Raw genomic sequence first — 25753 nt, forward strand, 5'->3', positions numbered from 1 at the left:
GGCATCTCTCCGTTCAGCCACCCCGTGAAACGATCGCGGGTATTCCTGCAGCAATCGAGTCCGCAGGACCCGCGACCGGACTCACGGGGGTCCCGACCAGCACGTGGCAGGGTGGTATTAAAGATTGGATGTACCTGTATGCCAATATGCCTGCCCGTGCCATTCTGCCGACGTATATCGGCGTGCGCTGGTCGGGAACTGGTTAAAAAAAAATCTCGACTACACTTATTGGTTACATTCTGGGTTGTTCTGTTAAGATATAATAATATTATTTAATAGTCTATTCTAGTATATTTCGAGTTTTTAAATCTTCTTAGTTTATATTGCAACCGCCACCACTCTGTTTGTTATAAGCTATGGGAAAATGGCCACAGTTGTAGTCTTGAAGATATCCAATATCCAAATGGCCATTGGATTGTTGATAATGGTAGGACTTCAAGAAAATGGCCGCTCGTCAATATACTATACCTAACCTAGGATATCCACTAGAAAATGTCCGTTAGATCGTTGATAAGCTTAGGACTTCAAGAAAATAGCCGCTTGTTAATACACTATACCTAACCTATTTATGAACACTTCCAGTGCTCATATGCATTCCCTGATGAAGTTACGTGACTCGTGATGATACACGTCGGAATGTACAGATGCTCATTTTTGTTTTATCCTGTTTTAAAAATTGAAATGTGAGTACCATATCGTTTGCTGTCTTAAATAAATATTAGCTCTATATACTGCACCATTGGGGCTCCCTGTTTCTCTTTTTTTTCTTTGTTCACCTGACATGCTGCCCTGAGAGGAATTTTGTTATTTAATTGCCCAAAGAGGGAACATATATATACATAAGAAGCAAGTATCAGGCTACATACAGATTGTAACCAATAAGGGTAAATATCCAGGGAGATCGTTTGAAGGATATGATCATCTGAATTACCCCCAGTTATTTTTAATGCTGTTTACCTTACAGCAGTAAGGTAAGGAGCCACTGCACCTTTAAGTGAAATTTCACCAAAGACAAGAATCACTCAAGTCACATTGTCACTTTTGTCAGTTGATATCCAGCATTTAAATCACTGCACTTTTTTGAAGACACCATTTATTGTTAAACTTTTGGCACATTGTTACGTGTATATTCATGGAATTTAGTACACTGTATTATTTACTATCTATTAATTTTGATGTATATAATTAACCACTTAAGGAAGGAGTCTTTTTCTGAGATTTGTTGTTTACAAGTTAAAAACAGTTTTTTTTGCTAGAAAATTACTTAGAACCCTCAAACATTATACATTTTTTTTTCTAACACCCTAGAGAATAAAATGGCGGTCATTGCAATAGTTTCTGTCACAACGTATTTGGGCAGCGGTCTTTTTTTGGAAAAAATACACTTTTTGAATTAAAAAAATAAGACAACAGTAAAGTTAGCCCAATTTTTTATATATAGTGAAAGATAATATTACACAGAGTAAATTGATACCCAACATGTCATGCTTTAAAATTCCCGCTCGTGAAATGGCGACAAAGTTTTACTCTTAAAAACCTCCATAGATGAGGTTGTATTTTTTGAGTTACAGAGGAGGTCTAGGGCTAGAATTATTGCTCTCGCTCTACCGATCATGTGATACCTCACATGTGTGGTTTGAACAGCATTTTTATATGCGGCCACTACTCACATTTTCCTTTGCGATAAGCTACACGCAAGCTTGTCGAGATGAGGAGCATTTAAAAAAAAAAGTCTTATTTATTTTACCTTTTATTTTTTTATTTTTATACTGTTTTTAAAAATAAACTAAAGTGTCACTTTTATTCCTATTACAAGGATTGTAAACATCCCTTGTAATATTATTATTATTATTATTATACAGGATTTATATAGTGTCAACCGTTTACGCACAGCTTTACAATATAAAATGGAGACAATACAGTTATAATACAATATAATACAAGAGGATCAAGAGGGCCCTACTCAGAAGAGCTTACGATCTAATAGGGTGGTACAAAAGGTTGTAACTGTGTGGAATAAGTTGATGAAAGTGGTAAAAGATTAGTTAAAGAACTTGATAGGCTTTCCTGAAGAGATGAGTTTTCAGGAATCGCCTGAAGGTAGCAAGAGATAACCAGATGGAGGGGGGGGGGGGGGGGGGTAGCAAGTTATAGAATAGATAGTAATAGTTATAGAAAAAAAGCATGACAAGACCTCTAAAATATGTGATCTGGGGTCAAAAAGACCTCAGATCTCATATTTACACTAATATGCAGTTTGAAAAAATGTCATTTAAAAAAATACAAAAGAAATTGCCCTTTAAGAGCTATGGGCTGAAGTGATGTTTTGACGTTGCTTCCTCCCTGCAATGATATGGAGACAGGTGGGGCCATCTTCCTCTCACTTGTCTCCATGTCAGATTAGGGAAAATATCTTATTGTCTCTGCCTCTGCCACTGCCGGCAGCTCCAGTACGTGGCGGAGGGCACTGTAGTGCGGCGGGCGGGGGGCCCTCTCCCGCTGCCGATAGAAGTGATCTTGCAGTGAATCCGCCACGGAGACCACTTTTATCTGAAAGCGGACCACCCACTGAAGAAGAGGGTACTGGAGTTATGGCAGCTAGCTGCTGCCATAACAACGACATTTCTCTTCAAAATACCGACGTATAATGAAGGTGGGTGGAAGTGGTTAATGATCATCTTCACATGTATTTGTTTGTCTATGACCCTACATATTTAGCACTTTATTTGTCACGTTAGCACTTTACTTTGGAGCGCAGCACCAAATTTTGGTTTATTTTGATCATATCTGCTGGGTGGTGTTTGACCTGTTCAGTGCTTGCTGCAACCAACTACCTTATATAGTTCAGCTTGGGTAGCATGTATTTATTGTCTTTACTGTGGAGAGATAGAAGCTAGTAATTAGCCAACAGCTGAGCGGCCAGCTCAGAGAAGGAAGGGCCCAGCCCTGACAATGATGAGGCCACAATTTAGTACACTCGGAAATAGATTAGAGATTTTTTTTTATTCTGGTGTCTGTTTCGCAGACTTTGGATAGAAGTAACCCTATAGAGGTAATCTTGTTGAAAACAAGATTTGGCCTTGCAGTTAAACATTGAAATTATATGCACCTGGCTATCAAACATGTGCAGAAAACTTGGTTGTTTGGTTTTAATTGTGCCTAAAATTTCTTTCAGAAAAAAAATCAACACCCACAAGCTAGGCAGCCTAGACAGAGGCTGCCTAGATTACAAAGATCCATGCTGCTCACAAGTGAGCTAATCCAACGGCATGACCTCCCCCATGCAGGGTGCTTGCCCAGTCGCAGCTGAGACAATTGAAGAAAGAAAAGTCTGGATGGCTGCACACCAAGCTGCGTTACAGAAATGTCTTTATTCATATAAAACCATAAGAGACAAGAAGAGCATTACATGTACAAGCAGGGGAGGAACAGAAAGTGCATTTCACACACAAACTGTGCTTTATAAAATTTGCTCCGCCCCTGCTTGTACATGTAGTGCTCATCATGTCTTTTTATTGTTTTTGGATCTCAGTTTGGTGGGCAGCCATCCTGCTCCCTCTCCTCTTGTGTGTTCTGTGGCATTGCAAGAATGGTGTCTGCATAAAGCGAGCCTTAAGGGGAAAATAAGCCTTCCCCATTCCTCCTGCTGCTCTGTCCTATCCATAATGCCACGCAGTGTATGCTCCAGCAGGAAGCAACAAGGATTGTGTCACATGCATGCATTGTCACAGTTCACCATCCTTGTTGCCTCCTCAGTTGGTGACAGTACAGTGTATGCATCCTTTATTAGCAGCCATTTATGTGGGAAAAAAAAATCTGAGCTGCCCTGCCCATTATGCCATACCCACACAGGTACTCGCTGATGGCTCTCTGCTGCATGCACAGCTGCTGCAGCATTGCAAAAGTTGGGTTCTACCTGGTTGGCATGTCACATATCAGGCGGTTTATGGGCAGGTAAAATTCCCGCTGAATTTCAGCCAACTGAACACTAGTTGTGTATAGCCCCATACACACTATCAGATTTTCCGCTTATTTTTTTCTTCAGATTTACCAAAACCATATAATATGAGGTCAAACCTTAGGAGTTTCAATTTGTATGCAAACAGAAAGGCCCTTCCTCTACATGGTTTTGGTAAATCTGAAGACAAAAATCAGCAGAAAATCTGATGTGTATGGGACTAAAAATGCCTACAGATTCTTCTGGCCTGCTTTAGAAGATCTTGCAACCCTGGGTACTTGTTTAAGAAATGCTGCACCACCAACTTGAGGACATGTGCCAGGCATTGCACATGTGTCAACTTTCCCTGTTGAAGGGTGGACAGGAGATTAGTGCCATTATCGCACACCACCATTCTTGGCTCAGAGCTGAATTTTGATTAGTTGCACATGTCTACCGCATGGCATCTTCTAGCCTGACTGGTTGACTAGCCCCTTGAACATTTAGGGGAACAGGTGGTTCAAAGGACAATTCAGCAGAGGAGGGCATAGAGGCGGAGGAAGGGGTGTGGTTGACAAATCTTGTATGGAGACATGGTGGCAAAACAAACTCCAGCACTAAGCCCTTTCCTGCATCCTTCCTAGTTGCAAGCAGAGTTACTCAGTGTGCTGTAAATGAAATATAGTGACACTGACCATGCTTGCTGGACCATGTGTCAGCAGTCACGTGGACCTGCTTCTGACTGCCTTGCCCAATGCCACAACATTGCCTACAGAGCTGGAATGGCCTTACATACAAAGAAATAGCGACTAGAAACCTGCCATTGTGGTATAGCACATTCTGCAAATTCAAGGAAGGGGCATAATCCAATAGAGAGAATGGCAGGAGTTGTAAAGCCAGCAATTTTGACAAGCTGATATTTAGACGCTGAGCATATGGGTGGCAGTGACTGTATTTTTTTGTATCTTTTACTGTCAGTGGAGGCTGCTGAGAGCTCATGAAATATTGCAGGGGTAGACCTGAAAGGTGTGGAGTGAGGAGGAGAAGAATTGCATCCCTTCTGTGTCACTTACAGATGCTGTTGCCATCGGGCTGAGTAGTGGGAGGTTAAATGCAATGTCAAGCACATGGTAACCAAATGGCTGGTGTTTTTGCCATGCTTGATGTGCTTAAGGCAAAGTTTGCCAATTGTAACAGTGTGATTTGGCTGTACTTGTGCTAAAAAAAGGCCCAGACAGCTGAGCTTCGGAAAGTATGCCGTGAGTAAGGATGAGCCAAACACCCCCCCAGTCCGTTTCACACCAGTACTTGCAAACAAGTAAAAAATTTGGATGAACACTGTTAAAGTCTATGGGACATGAACATGAAAAATTAAAAGTGCTAATTTTAAAGGCTTAGATGCAAGTTATGGTCATAAAATGTGTTTGGGGACCTGGGTCCTGCCCCAGGGAACATGTATCAATGCAAAAAAGTTTTTTTTAAACGGGAGCAGTGAATTTAATAATGCTTAAAGTGAAACAATAAAAATTAAACATTCCTTTAACCGGTTCCCGACCGGCGCACGCCGATGTACATCGGCAGAATGGCACAGGCAGGCATATTGGCGTACAGGTACGTCCAATCTTTAATGCCGCCCTGCCATCGCGCACTGACGGTCGGGACCCCCGTGAGTTCGGTCATCGCGGGCATACCCGCGATCATCTCATGGGGCAGCTGAACGGAGAAATGCTGTTGTAAACAGCATTTCCCCGTTCTGCCTAGCAACTAGTGACGCTGATCTCTGCTCTATGTGATTGGAGCAGAGATCAGTGTTCACTAAATTTAAGCCCAGCCCCCCACAGTTAGTAACACACCCCTAGGAACACTTAACCCCTACACTGCCACCCACTGGTTAACCCCTTCACTGCCAGTGTCATTTACACAGGAATCACTGCATTTATATAGCAGTGATTGCTGTATAAATGACAATGGTCCCAAAAATGTGTCAAAAATGTCCGATGTGTTGCAGTCACAATAAAAATTGCTGATCGCTGCCATTACTAGTGAAAAAAAAAGTATTAATAAAAATGCCATAAAACTATCCCCTATTTTGTAAACGCTATAACTTTTGCGCAAACCAATCAATAATCGCTTATTGCAATTTTTTTTACCAAAAATATGTAGAAGAATACGTATTGGCCTAAACTGAGGGAAAAAATGTTTTTTTATATATTTTTGGGGGATATTTATTATAACAAAAAGTAAAAAATAATGTGTTTTTTTCAAAATTATCGCTCTATTTTTGTTTATAGCGCAAAAAATAAGAACTGCAGGGGTGATCAAATACCACCAAAAGAAAGCTCTATTTGTGGGTAAAAAAGGATGCCAATTTTGTTTGGGAGCCATGTCGCATGACCACGCAATTGTCAATTAAAGCGACGCAGTGCCGAATCGCAAAAAGTGGTCTGGTCTTTGACCAGCAAAATGGTCCGAGGCTGAAGTGGTTAAATATTGTGCCTAGTATGCGTTAAAATGGTGCAGTTTTCCAGTGTTTAGAACAGTACCACAACATTTCTAAAGGAAAAAAAGTGATTTAAAATTAATCGCAGCTGTAATGAATTGTTAGGTCTCAACAATATAGATAAAACTCAATGAAAAAAATGGCATGGGTTCTCACCCAGTCCATTACCAGGCCCTTTGGGTTTAGTATGAATATTAAGGGGAACCTCGAACCAAAAAAAAATTGCATGGTGGTCCCCCCAAAATCCATACTAGGCCTTTCAGGTCTGTTATGGATATTAAGAGGAACCCTGCTCAAAATTTAAAGAATGGCGTAGGGATCCCTTAAAATCCATACCAGACCCTTATCCGAGCATGCAACCTAGCAGGCTTCAGGAAAAGAGGGGAGACGAGAGAGCACCCCCTTCTGAACCGTACCAGGCCACATACCCTCAACATGGGGAGGGTGCTTTGGAGTAACCCTCCAAAGTATCTTGTCCCCATGTTGATGGGGACAAAGGCCTCATACCCGCAACCCTTGCCCAGTGGTTGTTGGGGTCTGTGGACGGGGGCTTATTGGAATCTGGAAGCCCCCTTTAACAAAGGGACTCCCAGATCTGACCTCCCCCATGTGAATTGGTTATTGGGTACATTATACCCCTAACATTTTACAAAAAAAGTGTCAAAAATAATAAAAAAGACAAGAGACACTTTAGGACAAGTCCCAAATAAAAAAAATTAAAAAAACGTCCCACGATGTAGATCAATCTCACACAGGCCGACGGACTGAAAAAAAAAAAACTCTGCAACAGATCCACCTCCATGGTTCGCCGAGTGTCGCTTCTTCTTAGTGACAGCTGTTATATAGCTGTGGGCTGGGCCACCAACCCCGAAGATGCAATTTTAAATTACCTTTTTTCCTTTAGAAATGTCATTTTGCTGTGGTACTGTTCTAAACACGAGAAAATTGTGCTACTTTACAGGCATACTATAGACACCCCCCAGGCATGATATTTAAAGGAATATTTCATTTTTATTGTTTCACTTTAAGCATTATTAAAATCACTGTCCCTGAAAAAATGGCCATTTTTAAAACTTTTTTTTCATTGATACATGTCCCCTGGGGCAGGACCCGGGTCCCCAAACACTTTTTATGACAATAACTTGCATATAAACCTTTAAAATTAGCACGTTTGGTTTTTCATGTTAGTGTCCCATACACTTTAAAGGGGTTCCATGGCTTTCGAATTTGTTGAGAACACTGCATAATGTTTGTTGTTTGCCGAAAGTCTGAACAACCAAAATTCAGCCCGAACTTATGCTCAGGCCAAACCGTTCGCCCATCCCTAATCGGGAGTAGGGATGGGCTTTATGTTCGGGTTGAACATGAGTTTACTCGAACATTGGCTGTTCGCCGAATAACGAACAAATTTGAAAGCCACGGAACACCATTTAAAAGTCTATGGGAGAAATCAAAATTGATCATTTTAAAGGTTAAGATGCAAGTTATTGTCATAAAAAGTATTTGGGACCTTGGTCCTGCCCCAGGGGACATGTATCAATGCAAAAAAAAGTTTTAAAAACTGAAATTTTTTTGGGAGCAGTGATTTTAATAATGCCTAAAGTGAAACAATAAAAGTGTAATATTCCTTTAAATTTCTTACCTGGGGGTGTCTATAGCATGCCTGTAAAGTGGCACATGTTTCCCGTGTTTAAAACAGTCTGACAGCAAAATGACATTTCTAAAGGAAAAAAGTAATTTAAAACTTCTCTATAATGAATTGTCGGTCCCGGCAAAACACATAAAACTTAATTGATAAAAATGGCATGGGATTCCCCCACAGGGGAACCCCCAAACCAAAATGTAAAAAAAAAAAATACATGGGGTCCCCCCCAAAATCCATACCCTTCAGGTCTGGTATGGATTTTAAGGGGATCCCCGCAACAAAATTATAAAAAAATGGCGTTGGGTCCCCCCAAAAATCCATACCAGACCCTTATCTGAGCACGCAACCTGGCAGGCTGCAGGAAAAGTGGGAGGCGAGAGAGCGCCCCCCCCTCCAGAACTGTACCAGGTCACATGCCTTCAACATTGGGAGGGTGCTTTGGGGTAGCGCCCACAAAGCACCTTGTCCCCATGTTGATGGGGAGAAGGGCTTCATCCCTACAACCCTTGCCCAGTGGTTGTGGGGGTCTGCGGGCGAGGGGCTTTGGAGGAAGAAGAAGAACACTGAAGGAAGACCAGAAGAAGATGGAAGAAGAAGCGGAGAAAGAAGAACACATTAATGAAGGAATTGTCAAAAACTGTCTATTGTCTTTTTTAACATTTTTGACACTTTTTTAGTGAAATGGTAGGGGTACATTTGTACCCCATTACCAATTCACACAGGGGGCCGGGATCTGGGAGTCACCTTGTTAAAGGGGGCTTCCAGATTCCAATAAGCCCCTAACCCACATACCCCCATAACCATCGGGCAAGGGTTGTGGAGATGAGGCCATTCTCCCCATCAACATGTCAGTCCTCTAATAATGGGGACAAGGTGCTTGGGGGGTTACCCCAATGCACCCTCCCAATGTTGAGGGCATGTGGCCTGGTACGCTCTCTCATCCACCCTCTTTTCCTGTGGCCTGCCAGGTTGCGTGCTTGGATAAGGATTTGGATATCAATTTTTGGGGGGACCCCATGCCATTTTTTTAAAAATGTTGGCATTGGGTTCCCTTTAAAATCCATACCAGACCTAAAGGATCTGATATGGATTTTTAGGGGGACCCCCACGCCATTTAAAAAAAAATTTATGCGGGTTCCCCTTAATATCCATACCAGACCTGAAGGGCCTGGTATGGAATTTGGGGGTACTCCCAAGTATTTTTTTTTATTTTGGTTCGGGGTTCCCCTGTGGGGGAATCCCATGCCATTTTTATCAATGGACTTTTATGTGTATTGCTGGGAGCTACAATTCATTATAGCCATAAGTAGTTTTAAATTACTTTTTTCCTTTAGAAATGTAATTTTGCTGTCCGACTTTCTAAACATGGGAAACATGTGCCAGGCATACTATAGACACCCCCAGGTATGAAAGTTAAAGAAATATTACACTTTTATTGTTTCACTTTAAGCATTATTAAAATCACTGCTCCCGAAAAAAAAAGCCATTTAAAAAATAATAATTGCATTGATACATGTGCCCTGGGTCAGGACCCAGATCCCCAAACACTTTTTAAGACAATACCATGCATATAAGCCTTTACAATTAGCACTTTTTTTATATTTGTGTCCTATAGACTTTAACGGTGTTCACGTGTTCGAACAAATTGTTTGCCTGTTCTGGTACGAACCGAACGGTGGGGGTGGGGGTGTTTGGCCCATCCCTAGTCGGGAGATAACATCTCCACAATCTGATGGAAGAGGGTGGCTGCTCTCTACTCTTCAATGAGTAAAAAGGCACAAAACACTTGTGGCTCTATGGTTACCCAATGAAAGTCCATAAATTTGTCCATGAAACATGAAATAAAAATATATATAGTCCATATATTAAGGGTTGCCACCAAGTAGGTATAGAAGCCAGATTTCAGCAAAGATGAGAATAAATGAGGAAGAGAGACACCTCCAAGTGTAGAAGTTAAAAAACAACCTGACCAGATGCTGAGGGAGGATGGATCTTTCCCCGGCATGTGTTCTTCTTTAAAGCAGGTACTGGGACCCCACCCGCAGCACACAGAGCTCATCATGCATTCTGCAAGCGTCCGCCTGGCTGGGGACTTTACCGCCCACCCTATCCTGGAGCTGTAAGGCTGGTGGGAGGGAAGGAGAAGGTGGAGAGGGGAATCCGGTGAACAGCTGAAACATCATTGATTGTTAAGGACATGGTGGCTTCGCTCCTTAACCATCGATGCTTGCTGGTATCCTTTTCTTTACACTTCAGCTGTTAGCGGGGGATATCCCGCTGACAGCTGAAGAACCGAGTCTGAATGTATACTCATGCAAACACATAGTATCGGCACCGATACAGTACATAAGTACATGTGAATAACAAACAAATACAACAATCAATGGAAAACAGGTGCATCAATAGCATACTGAAAATAATAAAAAATAGGGCATGACTTGGTAGTGGGCATGAGCAGATGCTAGTTAAGCGGCTCCTGCATCGTGTCAAATGCTGCAGTGATCCTTCACCCTTCTGGAGGACCCATTTTGACCATCGACCCTCAGCTGTACCCTCACCTGCTGAGCAACCAACATGGGGAAAATGGGCAGGGAGAACCTATTATTGCTGAGTTTCAACATATGCAAGATAAGGAGGATGAGCATAAAGCAACCAGCTCTCTTACTGCACCTGCAGTGTCCAACACAAGAGGAAGACCTGAAGAATACCTAATCACTTTACTATATATGCAGCTGTTCTAATGCTGCCAATATTTAGTATGTTTGGACATAATACAATTGATATTTTTGTATGATCTGGTGTTAGTGGTATGTTCATTCCCTATGCCCCTTTGAGCTATATTTTGATCTGTATAGACTTTTCTTTACAGGAACAAAACCTCCAAATCATATGTGATCATACTTCAACTGCTAAAGGCCACATTAGTACCATAGTCAACACCCTCTGGAGGGCTACTCTCCAGAAACTTTCATTAAAACCTGGCTCCTGGCATATGTACCTGATTTTACAGTCTCCCCCTCCTTCATCATTGAAAGGGTGCATTGCATACCCCCCAACCTCCACCAGCAGGAATGAACCCAGGACCTTTGTACGGGACACTGGGAGAGTGTCCTGAATGACCAGTATATTTCCCCAATATTTGAGTTGTGGTCCCTTTATGGGGGACAGCTTTAAGACGTGGTTGATTACTCAGGGGTTCTCATCCATGCAAGGTGAAGTGTTATGAGGTAGTCTGGTTGGAAAGAGAGGACTGATTGTCAGTACTCTCTGAATTGGTATGTTCCTATTAGTGACCCAGAACTTTGGAGGTTCAAAAGAGTTTGGGAGGGAAGAACCTCCAAACCCTGAGTACAAGGACTGAATGGGTTAAGCCTCAGCAAAGGGAGTCTTGAAAGGCAGCAAGAAGAGATCACCACATGTGACAGCGAGGCAGAGTGGAAAGGTTCACAGGTTATGAGCAAGGTAAACCCTCTGGCAACTGGGACACTTGATTATTAACCACTGTGGCCTGTCCACCCCCTAATATGAGGAGGAACTCTAACCGCAGTGTGGGATCAAGAGATTGGCAGTGAGCCTGTGAGGTGATCTCATTTATAACAACTTATGAACTGTTTTGCTTTACATTTGGCTGATGAAGGCTTTTTGTGTTTACTTATTTTGAAGATACCAATAAGGAGACCTTTTGCTTTTACCAGTTTGGCTAGCTGACGTTCCTGGGCTACCTGATATCACACCTATCACTGACAAAATACCTCACATTTGCAAAAAAGTTGGTATCTCACATGCTGCAAAGCTGCCAGTGAACTATAATAACTGAGTTGCCATGTTTGCCATCATCATATTTTTCATCTGACATATCTCAAAATTTGCTATTTTTCCAGAAGTCAAAAAGGAACCTAAAGAAAAAATATATCTTATAGTATTGATGTATATCCTGCCTGCCTGTGAATTTCTATGGATAGGAAAATGTCCTTCTTTTCTACCCATGCTGAAGATTCTGAGTTTGTTTTATATTCATAGTCCTTTACCTCAGTGTCAGAGGCCTGGTATCGACATTCTCTATGCCCAACCTGTTGTCAAAACAGTTTGATTTGTGGTCGAACACATCGTCCTTGACAATTTTCCACATTATTATGAATGCAGTAGACATGGACATTCTTAAACTGACTGCATTTCTCATCAGCATTTATACTTTATAAAGAGCCCCAAAACCTTGTACCTTCAGAAATGCAGTCTACCACTGTAGGTATCTAGGCTTCCTCATCACAGTGTGCCAAAGTTATCAGCCACCTGCAGCCTTTTAATTAGATCAGAGAGGTGATCACTGACATCAGGGTGGAGGGAGGGACAATATTTGTAATTGACAGCTTAGTGATCTATCAGATACAGCCGATAATCTTGTGCCAGTGCCGAAGATGTTGCATGCCCTTCCAGGCATGCATGCCAGGGGTTTCTGATGGCTGCTGAAAGGTGTTTGTGACATTGGGTTTCACAGATAGTTTCAAAACTAGCACCTAGCTACTGCACCACAGATATTCTGAAAGAGGGATTTGGACCATCTTATTTTGCCAGTATCTATGCCTCAGATTCCACCAAAACCTGGTGTACCTACAGTATGTGCTTGGCAATCACTCATCACACACATGCCCCTTTCTCTGACAACTGCTATATCTGTTGGCGGCCCACCTGACATCTATTGTTACTGAGTTTGAGGATGGTAATTGTCTCAAGTTTGGGTAATCCCACTGTTAGAGCTACACATTATATGGAGGCCTACCAACTACCCTTATAAATATCTAAAACTATTTTTCCACATATATCTATATAATTTATTCTATCCATCTACGCTTACACTTTTATATACTCGCGGTTTAATTTTCACAAACACAAATAATATTAATAGTATACACAAACACTTTCTTCCTTACAAACACATATAATATTAATACCCCTTACGTTATTTCTTGCCATTTTGAATTTTAACTGGAAATGTTTCAGGTATAAGCTGATTACTATAAGTGCCCTTCTATTAGAAAGGAAATCATTTTGTTTTGAGAAACAGCGCTCTGCTAGTTTTCTTGTCTAGCTTTATAAGCTGAATTCCAGCACTAGGTATCATTAAGTACTCCCCTGGTGATCATGATGATGTTTCAAAATGTTAGGCTGTACCCAAGGGGATAGAAGCAGTCATTGCTTTTGCACATACATTATGTGCGGAAAGTGTACATTTGGCAAAAGTGACATTTAATGTTTTGCAGAGATAAAGTCGATTTTCTTTTTATTTTCCCTTGCAACAGAAATGAGATAATTCTTCAGAGTAAACTCCTATTTTTGCTTAGCCTAGTGTCATTACCATGCAAATTGTAAATAGCATCTGTCTAAACTGCAGACTTTCTGAAAATGTAAAATATTTTGGCACAGCTGCTAGGTGTTAAGAATTGGGAAAAATGGGGAAAAAGATGAATCCTCTTTGTCAGCTGCAGAGTATTGGATTTCAAAAATATTTCTAATGGAATGCAAGCAACAATGAGACTTGGAACATGAGTAATAGTTGCAAATAAACAAGATACTTTAATTCACATAGTGCTAAATGCTATGAAACCCTGAAAAAAATGAGGATGAGTAGCTTAAATATCTTGGGTCTGGTGTACTAAAGATGTGTTTGAACTGTCATGCGTTACCTCTCCTAAGGTAACAAAATTATGTTTGCTTGTTTGTGCATTTCTAATTTGCTCTAAAGATCTCTAGGAATTTATTTTTTACAAGAAAATATCTTTATCCTTAAAGTGTAGCTAAGGCCAAAACCTTTTTTTTGATAGCGTCGTAAGGCTGTTGGTACTTGTAGTTTTCCCATTCACAGCCGAGTGGGAGGAGCCCCACACAGACAAGTTTTTGTCTTAACTGTGGCAGTGAGTTTGGGGAGAAGATCCCTGGCTCTGTGTCAATAGAGGCAGCTGGCCAGGGAGAGGCTGCAGCAGTGACAACATGTTACATGTTCCACCCTAAAAGCAGATGGAACATGGAACATTTACCCAAAAGAGAACTTATCCTTTAACCGCTTGCCAACCATCCGCCACAGTTGTACTGCGGCAGAATGGCACATGCAGGCAAATCGCTGTAGGCAGCTGAATCGCTGTTATGTTACGTCAGGCGCACGGCCCTCCTGTCAGCCACGACAATTGGTTCCAATCAGGAACCAATCAATCTCCAGGCCCAGGCCAATGAAATTTGGCCTGGACCTGGTGATCGCTCCTGATGAATGATATCCTTCCCCTGTCTGTGTAACTCTAAACACTGATAGGGGAAGTGATGTCATCTCTGCTTGTGTCAGTGTTTTTGTTCCAGACCAAGAGGAGAGAGCATCAAACAGTGAGTTTCATCACCACTACACTGACACCAGGTCACGTAGGCACACTTAACCCCCCAAATACCCCCCCCCCCAGTTAACCCCTGTCACTGTGTCACCCAGTACAGCAATCAGATTTTTGATCGCTGTAGTAGTGTCATTAGTGACACTAGTCAGTGTTAGGGTAATTTAGTATTAGGCTCAGATAGGTCTAGGTCCTAACCCCCCCATAAAGGTTTAACCCCTTAATTACCCCCTGTCACCTGTGATCACAGTATAAGTGTCATGGGTGATGCAGTTTAGCTAGATTTTTTTATAGCATCACGGCACCCACTGTATTTTACACAATAAAGGTGGGTGAGCAAAGTTAGGTTTTAGCATCATATATGGTCTGCATCACTCCAGGCAGCATCAGATCAGTGGCAGTACCGCTAACACCCACACATGCACCATACGCCTCCCTTAGTAGTATAGTGTCTGAATGGATCGATATCTGATCTGATCAGATCTAAATTAGCGTCCCCAACAGTTTAGGGTTCCCAAAAATGCAGTGTTAGTCGAATCAGCCCGGATACCTGCGTTTAGCCCCTCCACTCAGCCCAGCCCATTCAACCCAAGTGCAGTATCAATCGATGACTGTCACTTAAAAACAAAACACACACAACTGCAGCATTCACAGTCAGGCCTGATCCCTGCAAACATTAACAGTTTTTTTGGTAGTGTTTGAATCAGCCCCTAACAGGAGTTTTTTCACCTGTGAGTCTCACTAGTGTACCAGTAAATTTAGAGACCAAAAGGATGCCTGTGGGTTTAGGTATCATCTGGTATCACTCTTTTCAGCCAGTGGTCGGCTTTCATGTAAAAGAAATCCTAGTGGATAATTTGCCTCTAGACTGCTTTTACAAGCAGCGGGAGGGAATGACCCCCTTCCCATCATCTTCCATGGTTTTCTCAGCCTCTACTGTCCCTCCAGCTGACCATAGAGCTGATCAGAGACCAGAATGGCTCCAATCAGCTCTATGGCCTAAGAAACCGGAAGCTACGAGCATTTCATGACTTAGATTTCGGCAGATGTAAACAGCGCCACTGGAAATTTGGAAAAGCATTTTATCACACCGATCTTGATGTGGTCTGATGCTTTGAGGGCAGAGGAGAGATATAGGGTCTAATAGATCCCAATTTTTTCAAAAAAGAGTACCTGTCACTACCTATTGCTATCATAGGGGATATTTACATTCCCTGAGATAACAATACAAATGAAAGGAGCCATTTAAAAATAAAATCAAAAATAAAAATAAATAATAAAAAAATAAAAAAAAACCTGCTCCCCCTGCTCTTGTGCAAAGGCGAACACAAGTGTCGGTCTGGCATCATATGTAAACAATTTTAGCAGTAGACCTCCTCTTTAAATCTAAAGTGATAACCTGTAAAGGCTTTTACAGGCTTTTAAAAATGTATGTTGTTTGTCGACGTTGCATGTTTGGTATCCATGTACTCGGCCTAAAATCATCTTTTTTATTTTATCAAACATTTGGGCAATTGAGTGTGTTTTAGTGCATTAAAATAAAAAAATAAAAATGATTTTCCCAAAAAAATGCATTTTAAAAATTGCTGCGCAAATACTGTGTGAAAAAAAAAACGAAACACCCACCATTTTAATCTGTAGGACCTTTGTTTTAAATAAATATATGTTCAGTCTGGCCACAGGGGGGTGCTATCTCTGGTGGCAGGCGTGGAACTATGGTCTGGTTGGGCGTTTAATTTACTCTCTCTTGGAGTCAGGTCAGTGGGAGTGGCCCTCTCGCTGTGCCCTCTTGGAGAGGGTATTTAAGATGCGGTCGTCACGTGGTTCGGGTTTCAGTCCAGTATGCTGTGCTGATTACATGGTCCTGGTCCTCCTAACGAGCCTCCGGGAAGGCTATGGCCTGGGATGCAGATCCACCCGACTTTGATGCCTCTGGGCTGGCTAGCCCAAGGCAAGGGAACTGCAAAAAAGGAAGGATTCCAAGGTGAGTGCTGTCTCCGGTTCGGGAGAGACCCATTGAACTTCGAGCATTCCAGGGGAGGACTCTTTAGAAGATCACCACTTACGGGTTGGTTTTCTTAACAAAAGCCTGGAAGGGCTGAATTAACCAAGAGAATCCGGTCTTGTGGATATTGCCAATGAGGCTGAAAGATCCAGGTATCCTACAAGTGTTCTACAGTTTAGTTTCCCTACGTGTTCTGCAACAACGTCGGTGATAAAGACTTAAAGTAAACATCTGGTTGGCTGCTAGGCCTTGTGAGAGAGGGACTGGCCAAGCTGAGTGTTCATCCAGCTTCGAATGGCTATTCTCTGGATGCAGTCAAAGTAAGCAAGTTCTTTAACGTTTTTGGACTTTGACATTGAGAGTACCTGAACTTTCCTTTCCAACCCTCTGATCCCAAGTTGAAAGACTGTTCAATGGTTTGAATTTTTGCAAATAAAATCCATTCAAGTGGATCTATTTTCAGTCTAAACTTACTGGGCCATCTACCATGGGACATCTCCTAGACGTGAAACAAGGAGAACGAAAGGTAACGGTAAGCCCAAAAATAACCAGCAGCTCCTTCGGAGGTTAGTGCTACATCCATATTCAAATTGTCTGCCTATTCTTTCATTTGCAGTCCTTATGGAACCTTTGCATTCCAAAACACTGAGGGTTCTCATCAGCCTGATGATGTGTTGAAGTTGTTGATAATATTTTGGTAATTCTCCAGATTTCTCTCTGTGTGAGATGATTTTATTCTCTTTTTTTTCTTTACAAACAGCAAGAATGTTACATTTTAGCAGGAAGGAATTATAATGGTGAATAATTCCTGCAGTGTTTTTATTATCTGATTTCCAGCTTAACCTGTCCAAAAATGTAACTTAAAAGTGTTTTGTGAGATTCATTTGTATTAACATACCATCTGCTGACTATGTTAATATATTTGATGTAATCATACATGTATTTCCTTTTTTTTAGATCTAACAGTGATGAATTGTATCAGAGTGCACAGGTGGCTGTCAACTGAACATTTAGAATAGCTTTTGTTCTGCATATCTTTTTACTGTTTGTAAGTTATTCTCCTACTGTTTTTAATAAATTTTTCTGTCAGTACAATATCGTGGTAGTAGAAAAAAAAAGTGGTGCTACCTTTGCACTCTCCTAAGGATAGTGACCACTAATTGTATGGCACTCAAAAAATGGGAGGACTGAGTCACCAATGCCACATTTTCTACCATTAAAAATTAACAGTTTACCATTAAAACAATTCTTCTTTAAAAATCTCAGCTTGCTGCATTGCAGCATATTAAATTAGTTGACCAGCCAGCTGGATAGAAAGAGCCCGTACAATGTAAATAAACAGAAATGCTGTGTATACATACTATTGCAAACTATTTACATAGCAGACCCATTTTGGCCTGTTGTCTTCACCCATATCAGTGACAGGTGGTAGACCATTGTACAGAATTATTCACCTCTGAGAGAGTACTTACTAATCTTAGTTTTATTTTTTTTCACAATAAAGTTTATTGAGAGAATTAAAACAAAAATAAGAACAGTACAAGGTGTAGTAGGTTACCGAATGTACAAAGAACACTATTAATTGAAGAGTGAGAGATATCCAGTTAGATTCAAATGTGAAAGAAACATAATGTTACAAATGATATTTCATGAGTATTACCGTAACATCAAAAGATTACAACTGTGGGTGATATGTGACAGTCAGGACCATTGGGTTTCCAGATACATATATAACCAAAGTTATTTATTCAGATTAGTTTCATGGTCTGTTGTGTGACCAGGGTGGTCAGTAATAATCCGTTAGTTATAAGGGGCTCCAGTAGCTTTTATCCTTCCAAGATCGGAAAGTGTTTGAACGTTTAGGCCTCTGAAGGGTTCTGAGGTGATGAAAGTGAGCCAAGGTTTCCACCTCTCATGGAACTGTGCAACGTTTTCACTTTTAATAGCGATAGTTTCTTCCATTTCATATTTGTAGCTGATTTTTGTAAGCCAATCTCTGCTAGATGGTATGTTGCGTGAGTTCCAATGGAGGGGAATCATGCTTTTTGCTGCATTTAGTAAGTGTCTGATGAGAGATTTTTTGTAGTCTCTGTATGATAAATTGTTTATGTGTAAGAGACACCCGGCAGTATCTAATTCTTTTTTGTATCCCGTGATATGTTTAGTCCAGAATTTCACTTGTGACCAGAAGGGTTGTAGCATAGTACAGTCCCACCATAAGTGTAAGAAGGAACCCACCTCTACCCCACATCTCCAGCATATGTCAGACTCTCCAGGAAACCAACGTTTCTTCTTCGCTGGTGTGATGTACCATTGGGAGCACATTTTATAGGAGGTTTCTTGCATACGGGAGCTCAGAGAACATTAATGAGTGAAGATTTGCTTTCTCCCATTGTGAATCTGAGAAATGTACCTTTAGGTCTTTTTCCCATTGTTGTTTGTGTTTGTCCGGGGTGCCTCACTCCGGCTGGATTAGCCATTTGTACAGTAAAGATGTGGTCTTTTTAATAGGCTGTTTTGTGTTGCAAATGCGTTCAAAATTAGTTAATGGTCTAAACAAACCCTTTTTGTTTTTGTTATTTAAAATGAAATCTTGTATTTGAATGTATGACCATGGGTTCAAGAGGACCGAGTTATTCTCACTATTGAGTTCAGCCAGAGTTTTGAGTTTGTTGTGATGGAGACAATGAAAGACCAATAAGGGGTCTGAGGGATGGTCTCTGAACATTTTGTTGTTATTAAATCCTGGAGGGAAATCAGGGTTATTGGCCAGAGAGGTTATTGGGCTTGGGGTCGAAGATATCCCATGTTTAACTGCGATTTTATGGAAGATCTTCAGGGTGGTGTTTATGACGGGGTGTCTCTTGATGCTAAGTGGGAGGGCGGAGTAGTGTATCCAAGGAAGATGTTGAATGGCCAGATCCACGCTCCCTGTTTTGTAGGCTAACCCAGTCTTTACAATACTTGTGACAATGCCAGTCAATAATTCTGGCTAAGTGTGCTGTGTAATAATATTTCCTGAAGTCTGATAGCGCTATTCCGCCTTTTTGCTTGGGTCTTTGTAAAAGGTTGAGGTATATGAGGGATCTCTTATCGGCCCAAAGGAAATTTCTCTGTATTCGTGTAAGTTGTTTGAAGAAGGAATCTGGTAGGTCTATGGGAAGGGTATGGAACAAGTACAGCAGTCTAGGCAGAACCGCCATTTTCAAAATGGCGGCCCTGCCAAACCACGAAAACCTCCCTTGGTTCCATTTTTTGAGATCAGTTTCTATTTTTTTGAGTGACGGTAAAAAGTTAAGATCAAATAGTGCGTTTATTTTTGGGGTTAGTTGAACTCCTAAATACTGTAATTATGTATGAACCCATCTGAAATGACAGTTAGCTCATGTAAGTCGTTCTGTGTTTTGGTTTAAAGTAAGTCCCATCGCTTTGCAATTTTTATGATTTATTTGAAGTTCGAGATAAAATTGAAATCTTGGAAGGCTTTAATAAGGTTAGGGATCGTGATGTGTGGTTGGGAAATATAAAAAAGGAAGTCATCTGTTTATGCCGCTGATTTGTATTCCTTCCCCTCAAATTTGAAGCCATGTATAGCTGTTTGCAAATTTATGGTTCTGATCAGGGGTCCAATGGTTAATATAAAGAGGAGGGGGGATAGGGGACACCCCTGTCTCGTTCCATTGTGTATATTTACTTTGTCAGATAAGGTTCCGTTAATTTTGATTTTGGCGCTTGGGTTCAAGTATAGTGATTTGATCCACTTCATCAGGTTGTGTCCAAAGCCCACATGTTCACAGACTTGAAACATGTAATCCCACGTGACCCGGTCGAAGGCCTTCTCTGCGCCGGTTGACAGGAGGCCTTCGACTTTGCTCTGGTTTATTCTATGAATTAGGTTCAGGGATTTAATAGTATTATCTTTTGCTTCACGGTTTGTCATGAAGCCAACTTGTTACAGGCCAAAGAGTTTCCCTAGTAATGGTCTAAGTCTGTTTGCTATAATTTTTGCCAGAATTTTTTAATCTAGATTTTAAAGTGAAATGGGTCTGTAGTTTGTACAGTCGATGGGATCTTTATTTGGTTTGGGAATTACAGTAATGTAAGCTAGTAAGAATTCATTAGAAGCTGTGGTAAGAGCATTAAGGGCGTTAGTCAGGGGGTCTTTCAGGATGTTTTCGAATAGTTTATAGTATTGTGATGTAAAGCCGTTCGGTCCAGGACTTTTCCCGGAGGCTAAGTCTTTAATGACCTGGGTGATTTCAGATGGGGAGATTGGGTTTTCTAGAAGGGCTGAATCTTCCTGTGTAAGTGATGGCATATTGCAATTAGTTAGATAGGAGGAGGATGCCTGTCTTCAGTCTCCCAGACCGGGCATGGGTTTTGTTTGTTGGGGAATGTTATATAAGGCTGAATAATATGAGTGTAAAATTTCCGCTATTCTGGTGAAGTCATGTGTTAAAGTGCCCCCTTTAGAGCGCACTCCGTGGATGTTGTTTGATAAAGTTGTTTCTTTTAATGCTCTGGCAATATCTTGCCTCCCTTATCACCCTGTTCATAGTATATGGATTTTTTTAGGAATAGTAGTCTTTTGGTTTTGTTGTCTAGGAGCTCCTGGAGTTCCCTTCTGGTTCTCATGAGTTCTAATTGATTGATATGTGAGAGGGACTGTTTACGTGTCAGTTCTTTTTTTTTTTTTTTTTTTTTCCATTCAAAATTTTTTATTAGAAAAGAAAAGTGCAATGATTACAGCGAAAGTGCACGTAACATGCGTGCATAAACATTACAGTACAGTACATAACATAAATTGAAATGAAGCACATTCAGAATATCTCCAACTTCGTCTCGGGATTGCGATCGAGATTCTGGGACAAAACTCGTACACCAGGTAGGAAAGTTACACATTCTTCTACAACATATCATGTAGCAAATTCCTTCCCAACCGTTTAGATGTCTGAAGTAGCGTTGACATGTTGCGTCGGAGTAGGTCTGAGTAAGAGGTCCTTTGTCATGTCCATGAAATGATACCGGGTTTTGTCCTAAGGTAAGTCGGTCATCAAGTATGAGGTGGGTTGGGAGTAAATTACTATACTGTCTAAAGTGTCAATGGTCGCTGAGGGTGCCAAATGCGTGGCTGTGTATTAAAGGGGGGATATTTGTGTGGGTAAGTATAGGAAGGTAGAGAGGGGGGGGGCAAAGGGAGGGGGGGGCAAAGGGAGGGGGGGTGGGGGGTACAGAATGAGAATGTGTCAGTTCTAAATTCGAAATTTTTTGAATCAGCTCGTTAAGGTGTTGTTCCCTCTCTTTTTTCTTCTTGGCCCCCCATCTGATCAGCTTGCCCCAATTACACTTTTGTGCACCTCCCAGATTGTTAAAGGGGAGACATCCGGCGTGTTATTCATGGAGAAGTAGTCAATGAGAGTCTTATGAATTTGTGTTTGAATGTTTGGGTCTATGAGGAGGGAGGCGTTTAATCTCCAGCAAAAAGTTTGTTTTTGTCTATTGTTTAGTTGTAGTGTAATGGAGATGGGAGCATGGTCCGAGAGGATTATAAAGCCAATCTCTGCCTTTGTAAGGTCCTGAATGTCCCTTTGAGTAACAAAGAGGTTGTCTATTCTTGTGTATCGATTGTGAGTGTTAGAGTAAAAAGTAAAGTCCCTATCAGTGGAATGTAACGTCCTCCAGGTGTCTATCAATGTTAGGGACTTCAGAAGTGTCTTTATTTTCTTCAATATCTTGTATGAGATACAAGATTTGCCTGTGGAGGTGTCTGCGTTAGGTTCCAGAGGGATATTGAAATCACCTCCAAGAATAATGCAGCCTTCTGCAAAACTTTTCAACTCGTCAATGATCAGTTGGCAGAAGTAGGCATGTGATTTGTTTGGAAAATAGACATTTGCCAATATCACTGGCCTGCCATTCAAGGAACCCTTGAGAAAAATGTATCTGCCGTCTGGGTCTGATAATTGGTGATGTGTGATGAAAGAAGATTCTCTGCTTAAAAGGATGGAGACCCCTTTTGTCTTTGCTTGTGGGTTTGTGGCGTGAAACGCCTCAGTGAAAAAATAGTTTGTTAGTTTAGGTACCTGGTGTCTTTTGAAATGCGTCTCTTGTATAAAGACAATTTGCGGTTTACTCTTTTTAAGTTCAGTAAGTAGTTTGTTTCTTTTTACTGACGTGTTTAAGCCATTTATGTTATGAGAAATGATCGTAGGAGATTTTCCTAGGCTGTTGTATGTCATTTTGTTGGAGATTTAGCGAAAATGGAGGAGGAGAAAGATCACTAGAGAGGGGAGAAGGAGGAAGGCAGGAGAGGAGAGAGAGGGAAGGGGAAAAAAAAAAAAGAGGGAGTCAAAGGTAGGAGAGAAGATATTAGGGGGCTAGTGGGAAAGTTTTTAAATCTCGTTGGTGTGGGACTATTTTTCCCCACAACGAGTGGTGACTTAGAGAGTAATTTTACGATATACGATTATAATCGGTGTGAATTCAGTTGGGGGTTAGTGGTAAGGCAAGCCCGAATTTGGAGATGTTATTCAGGATAATGGTTATATCGAAATGGTAAAACGTCAATAAGGTTCTCCGTATGGATGGGTGAAGGCTCTCAAGATTGGTTCAGTTGCTGAGAAAGATGTTGGTGAGCGATCGTTTAAAGGTCTTGGATAAATGAAACCTCTTAACTTAGTCTAATATGTGTACCAATGAAGGTATAAATTTAAACCATGCAGTTGATATATAGGTAAGGTTTAAACCAATTAAAGAAAAACAAACCATTTGATAACAAACAAATAAAACTTCAGAAACTTTAACACTTTCCATCTCGTGGACAATTGTCAAAAGCAGCAACAGGCAGCTAAGCCTAACCGTTAAAGGATCCTGTGGTGGAACTCCAATTTTGTCCAAATTGGTATATTAATGTCCAGCGGCTATATGTGTGCCCCCTTTAGGGGAACTAAATGCAAAGAGGTTAGGCTGATTACCAATAAGTAAAGGAGAATTTGATGCTGTAAGAATCCCAGGGAGGTCACTAGGCTGACAAAGGCCCCATGTTGATTTTGGTATGGAGAACCCCTAGTATCGGGGTAGGGAAAGGGTTTAATAATTGTGAGCATCATACAGGCTCCTGTTAAAGTTGTGCCTGTCTAATGATCCAGGGTGTGTCCCCCATATGGGTAGATAAGGGCCCTCAGAGAAATGTGGTGGGTCTCCCCATCGCCTGCCTGTGCGCCTCCGTGGGATCCACCAACACCTTTAGTTCAACACAAATATTAATGTAAAACTTTAGGAGAATTCCCTTGAGTCACACCATTCAAAAAGAAATATACTGAGTCTCAAACATGGTTACCCATGTCCAAGGAGCCATACCTCTTTAGTCTGGCATTATTATTAATGGATCAAAATGTCTGTGTTGTTACCATTCTTGTAAAACAAATAACAAGTCTTTTAATCGCTTTCATGCGTATGGGAGAATAGTGTCAATTCACTGTTAGATATCCCTTAATCTCAGGATGGGCTCTAGTATAGTTCTGTTTTCTATCTCCCTGAAATATTGGGGTCTAAATTCCCTGTTAAGTGAAACTATGGTTCGTCTGGTTGATAGGATCTACTGATGGAGGAAAACTCCAGATAGCCTCGAAACTGCATGTTCACCTGTAGAAAAAAAAAAAAAAAAAAGCCAGAGGAAGGTAGCTCCATCTATGGGAAGCTTGATACGGTGGAGAGATCTCAGCCCTTGTACACACGGTCGGAGAATCTGTCGGAATGAGTCTTATCGGACCGTGTCGTCAGATAATCCGACTATGTGTGGTATGCATCGGACTGATTCTGTTCGAATCTCCGTCCAACCCAATTGTCCAACATGTTGGAAATATTTCCCGACCAACTGGGCCGGACGGACCTAATCCGATCATGTGTAGAGCATTTTCATCGGACCAAGTGCCACGCATGCTCAGATCAAATTCCTACATCAAAGCTATTGGCTACTAGCCTGAATGTAGTCCCATCGTAAGGAAATTACGTCATCACGTTTTGAAAGATCGGATTTTTCGCCAACTTGGCCTGACCGTGTGTATACAACAGTTTCGGACACAATCCGTCGGACTAAATCCGACGGCAAAATCCGACGGATTTGGTTGGCAAAATCTCTGACCGTGTGTACGTGGGCTTAGAGTCTCTTTATATTAGTAAGAAAGACTGTGTTTCTATTAGTATATATAGTTAGCTTCATGCACATATGGGAGTGATGTCTTTTCACTGCTGTTTTTTTTTTTTTTTTTTTTTTAATCTCAGGTCGAACTCCCCTTTAAATCTATTTTCTAAGGCCAAGAGGGGATGGAGTCTTAATTACCTCATCAGTTAAACTATGTTCCATCTGGTTGATGAAGGCTGTTGACAAAGATGAATTCCAGAAGGCCACATAGCTGCATGTTTATCTATAGGCATGTTAAAATGTTCCCAATGTAGGTGGTCCAAGTCGGGTAAGAACTGTAAAAAAAGAGGAAAAAAAAAAAGGGAGAAGTAGCTCGGTCTAGTGGGGAGTTTGATGTGTAGAAAAGATCTCAAAGTTTCTTTATCAATGTAATAAAGTCTGTGTTTCTGCTGGTACACATAGATAGATCACTGTGGATTCAAAAAGAAGGGTATAATGGATGGGTTTTGTGTTGGGGTATCATGTCTGTGGGTTTGTGGAGGTCTTAAAACTCCAGTGCAACTATATGGGGTAAGTCAGTGGTTGTCTTTTATTTTACTTGTTTTTTGCGGTGGGGTGGCAGGGTGGTAGCTTTCATATAGTTTTTGTTTTTTTCCCTTGACGTATGGAGATTTGCTTGGTGAGATACATGGTGGCGAGGAGTTTGAGGTCCCTGGGGATGGTAGGCGTAATTCCTGATACCACTCAGGTAGATCTATCAGGTCAATCTGGACATTGCTGCAAAATGTGGGGAGTTCATCTGGGGTGCGTAGGAGATGTTGTTTTCCGTTAAGTGTCACCTGTACAGCAAACGGAAATTTCCACCTGTAAATTAGACCTTTCTCTCTCAGGACATCTAGGAGTGGTTTAATTGCTTTTCTGTTCCTGAGGGTGATGGGGGAGGGGTCCTGAAAAAGCCGTATGCTAGTTTCATTAAAGAGGATTTGACCATTCTGCCTGGCTTTTTGCAGAATTTCCTCCTTTAAAGAATAGCTGGTCAGACAGCATATAATGTCATGAGGTGGTGCTGGATCTGGTGCTCTAGGTCTCAGTGCCCTGTGTGCTCTATGAAATTCTATGGGGGATTCCTGTGGTCCCTTCTGCAGCTTATTG

This window comes from Lithobates pipiens, unplaced genomic scaffold, assembly GCF_037356315.1.
Source record: "Lithobates pipiens isolate NorthernLeopardFrog02 unplaced genomic scaffold, aLitPip1_a1.2 Scaffold_16, whole genome shotgun sequence".
Taxonomy (NCBI): Eukaryota; Metazoa; Chordata; class Amphibia; order Anura; family Ranidae; genus Lithobates; species Lithobates pipiens.